Below are 4790 nucleotides of genomic sequence, written 5' to 3'. Positions count from 1 at the left end.
GCTGCCATAATCTTAGTTTTCTGAATGTTGAGTTTTAGGTCAACTTGTCACTCTCCTCTTTCACTTTCATCAAGAGGCTTTTTAGTTCTTCTTCAATTTCTGCCATAAGAGTGGTGTCATCTGCATATCTGAGGTTACTGATGTTTCTCCCGGCAATCTTGATTCCAGCTTGTGCTTCATCCAGTCCAGCATTTCTCATGATGTAATCTGCATATAAGTTAAATAAGCAGGGTGGCAATATACAGCCTTGCCGTACTCCTTTCCTGATTTGGAACCAGTCTGTTGTTCCATGTCCAGTTCTAACTGTTGCTTCTTGACCTGCATACAGATTTCTCAAGAGGCGGGTCAGGTGGTCTGGTATTCCCATCTCTTTAAGAATTTTCCAGAGTTTGTTGTGATCCACACAGTCAAAGCCTATGGTGTAGTCAATGAGGCAGAAATAGACGTTTTTCTGGAACTCTCTTGCTTTTTCCATGATCCAATGGATGTTGGCAATTTGATCTCTGGTTCCTCTGCCTTTTCTAAATCCAGCTTGAGCATCTGGAAGTTCACAGTTCACCTTCTTTCACATTACTTTAAAAGTTATACACAGGTTCCCTGGTGGCTCAGAGGTATAGAATCTGCCTTCCAGCGGAGGGGACACGGGCTCGATACCTGAACCAGGAGGGTCCCGAGTGCCACGGGGTGGCTAGACTCATGTACCTCTGCTGAGCCTGTGCTCCGCAACAAGAGCAGCCGCTGCAGTGCGAAGCCTGTGCACCCCGCCTGGAGAGTAGCCCCTGCTCTCCGGAGCTCGAGAAACCTGCATGCAGCACAAAGTAGCACAGCAGTAAATAAACATGTAAATACTTTTTTCAAGAGGCTCAAACTCCAATAGGTTGGCCACCTGATGCGAAGAGCTCACTCATTTGAAACGACCTGGATGCTGGGAAAGACTGAAGGCAAGAGAAGGGGACGACAGAGGAGGAACTGGTTGGATGGCATCACTGACTCGATGGACATGAGTTTGGGCAGGCTCCGGGAGTTGGTGATAGACAGGGAGGCCCGGCATGCTGTGGTCCGTGGGGTCGCAGAGAGTCGGACACATTCATGTGAAGTGCTGACTGGACCCCCGTCTCCGCAGGTGCAGGGCTCACTGCTGTGTCCTCAGCTCTGCTCTGCTGGTCGCTGGTGTGAGGAGGGCCGTTCTGTCACACAAGCTACATCGCAAATCCCGGCAATTATTTTGCCCACAAATCTTCCATTTGAGCAGGTGCGGAGGGGGCAGTCTACTTCTGCACCACTTGGAATCTGCTGGTGATTTGCAGCCTGGAGCCTGAAATTATCTGAAAGTTTGGTGACTCAAGCCTGGGACGGATGCTGCCTCCAGGCTGAGGCCTCAACTGGGGTTACTAGCCAGGACACCCACGTGCAGTCTCCCCACGTGGCCAGGGCTTCCTCAGAACAAGGAAGCTGTTTCCAGGGCAGAGAGTCCAGGAGAGAGAGCCAGGAGGAAGCCCTCTGTCTGTCGTGACCTCGTCTGGAGAGTCACTCCACCTGACTCCCACGCCTGCTGTTTGTCAGGGTGTCCCGAACACCTGCCAAGGTCTGAGGGATGTCCTGGTGGAGAGCAGCAGGGTTCTGGAAGACCATTCAGGACTGGACATACTGTTCTGGCTATTTCTGGAAAATACTATCCGTCATAAGGGTCTGCAAATGCCTTCAATGTTCCAGGAGAAAATTTACTCCTACCTAGAATTCTGTACCCTGCCAATCTATCAATTACGTGACTGACAGCGCAAGCTCTCGAAAGTTCACTCCTGTGACGGTCTCAGAAAGCCTCTAAAAGAACACTCCACCAAAACAAGAGAGGAGAGCAAGGGTGCAGAAGACACTGTCCTCCAGGGAAGAAGGAAGGTAAGTCCTAAGGTGGCGACTAACCAGCAGGCCAGGAGATCAATCAGACGTCCTAAGAGCGGGAGGGCGTGGTGTCCCCGGGGCATCTGTGTGGGCAGACACGCGCCCTGAAGGCGCTGCCGCAGCGCCCTGTACACGTGTCACTGGAAAGTGATGTTTAGAATCACTGGAGTGACGAGTGATCACAACACAGAGTGAAACAGATGGCAAGGGGACTAACTGAATAAAAAAGAGCCGGGACACAGGGTGTGTACAGATGCTTCATATGTGGCCTCAATCAAAGTGCAGATAGAGGAACTACAGACCTTAGCGTTTGGCAGTAATCCATTAGCCAAACAGGGGAAGAGTGAAACTGAGCCTCTGACATACTAGACACACACACGAATAGTTTCCAGGAGGATTAAAGACAAAACCGTGGAAGGCATGTCTGTAAAGTCTTTAGAAAATGCGATATTTGTCATACACACAACTGACCAGGGATGGTCGTGTGGCGTTTTAATTGCTAAGTCGTGTCGGACTCTTTGGGACCCCATGGACTGCAGCCCACCAGGCTTCTCTGTTCATGGGATTTTCTAGGCAAGAATACTGGAGCGGGTTGCTGTGCCCTCCTCCAGGGGATCTTCCCACCCGGAGACAGAGCCCACGCCTCCTGCACTGGCAGATGGATTCTTCACCACTGAGCCACAAACAGGAAGCCTTAGCTTTGATTGCTGTTGGCTTCAGAAGTGCTCACATGGTAAAGCGTCTGCCCACAATGTGGGAGACCTGGGTTTGATCCCTGGGTCAGAAAGAGCCTCTGGAGAAGGAAATGGCAACCTACTCCAGTACTCTTGCTTGGAAAATCTCATGGATGGAGGAGCTTAGTAGGCTACAGTCCACGGGGTCACAAAGAGTTGGACATGACTGAGAGACTTCACTCACTTTTTACTAAAGGGCCCAGCAAAGTTGGGGTAAAAACACCTTGGGTTAGAATTTGGGGAGGATGGGGTTTAAACTGTGTTTCTGAAACAAGATTCTGAATTAATGAGGATTCCGGTGGAGACTGGGCTAGGGCAGGACTGCAGGTTTCCCGACCAGGTTTAAATCAGGCAGGTTGGAGGGGGAGGGTGTTTGCCTGTGGGCACAGGGGCCACAGAGACTGTGATGGCCACACCTCCCATCCCTCTACACCGCTCCCCCCCCACCCCGGCGGTCTGCAGCAGTCCAGGAAAGGGCCCTGGGGTTCCCCAGCAGGACTCGGTGCCCGCAGGGGGCCGCGGCCTCTTCCGCGGGCGCGCAGAACAGCGATGCGGTCTCCGCCGCGCGCTCGCCCGGCTACAAGGTCGCCGTTCGCGCCTGACGTGGGCCCTCCGCTCGGCTTGTTTACCCTCCTGCGTCACCGGGAAACGTCCGGCCGCGGCCGGGGACAAAAGGTTCTTCCCTGGTGACTCCCGCCGGACAGAGGGCGTTCGGGGGCGGCGTGCACACCGCCTTTGGGCGCCGCCAGGTGGCCGATTGGACCGCGCGCAGCCGCCGCTCTGCCCGCCTGCCCCAGCGTCCTTTGATCCTGGGAGCAAATCTGATCCCGGGAGCGATGACAGACCCCCATCACGGCGGGAACGACATGCCAACCCTCCCTGACCTGGCGGGCAGTTCCTACCCTCCCCGCCCCCGCCCCAGCCCGTGGGCCCCTCTCCACCACTGCCTTCACCACCGCGGATTCTGCACCGCAGCCTGGCGGGGTCACTCAGGTTCCCTAGGCTCCTCAGCGTCCCTGCTCCCCCAGGGCCCTCCCAGGACCCTGTTGAGACCCTAGGCATACTCGAACCCGGCCCAGACTCCTGCCCTGGGCTCCAACACTTTGCCTATAGCTCTCTGAACACATTCTCCTGCAGCCAAATGTGGATACCAAAAGCTGCCCTATTTTCTCCCCAGGTACCAATCAAATTACCTGCCCATCTGCGCTGTCAGGCAAGCAATCCAATGACAGGGAGGGGAACAGCAGGCTAGTCCCAAGCACTGCCAGGGCAGGTGAGGGCCCTGGGGTGGGAGGAGCCTGCGGGGCAGGTGGAATGCTTCATACTCCCTTCCAGGGCCTGGTGGCCTCCCTGGATGGGTCCACAAGAGTAGCGTGGACTGCAGCAGGACTGGAGCCAAGTGGCCCCGTGTGGCAGGCCGGTGAGGTGGAAGCCGTGCACAGGGTCTGTATGGCCCACGAGAGCTCTGGCTCACCGTGAGGCAGACTTTCTCCACGTCCTGCAACCTCTGAGCCTGAAGGAAAGGGAAGGGGAAATCCAGACACAAGCGGCCGGGGCAGGCACCCGTCCAGCCCCAGTGGGAGTTACCAAGAGTGCCCCGGTTTCCATCGGTGGCACGGCTGCTCCTTCCCACTGCCACTGTCAGCCTCCAGACTCCCGGGGCAGCCGCGGAGGCGTGCTCTGTGGTCCACGTCCATTCTGCAGGAGACGACTGGCACCCAGGGGAGGGGTTCTAAACTTACACGGGCCCGGACGTCAGGCTCCCTGAGGCCAGGAAGCACAGGGAGGGACCCTGCCTGGCTGAGAACCCACAGTGTCCATCCCCTGCTGCGGACCCGCTAACCTGGCCCTCCCCAGATGCCTGGGCACCCTGTCTCCCCAGGCAGGGGCTGGGGTGGGTTGGGGTGGAGGAGGCACAGGGGTGGTCATGCTCTGGGCTGTGCAGTCAGACTGCCCAGGTTTGAGTCCCACTTCTGCCTGTTATGGGCTGTGGTCATGGGAAAACAGCTTCCAGTCTGACTGTCAGCTTCCTTGTGGAGATCACGACCACCCTGCTGGGGTGCCCTGCAGACCTCCAGTCAGGACACCCCTCCGACCACCCTATGATGCAGGCCACCCTTCCGACCACAATATGACCCAGGACGCCCCCCCGGCCAC

This window comes from Oryx dammah, unplaced genomic scaffold (genome assembly GCF_014754425.2).
Source record: "Oryx dammah isolate SB20612 unplaced genomic scaffold, SCBI_Odam_1.1 HiC_scaffold_9, whole genome shotgun sequence".
NCBI lineage: Eukaryota > Metazoa > Chordata > Mammalia > Artiodactyla > Bovidae > Oryx > Oryx dammah.
Note: the sequence above shows the minus strand (reverse complement) of the source record.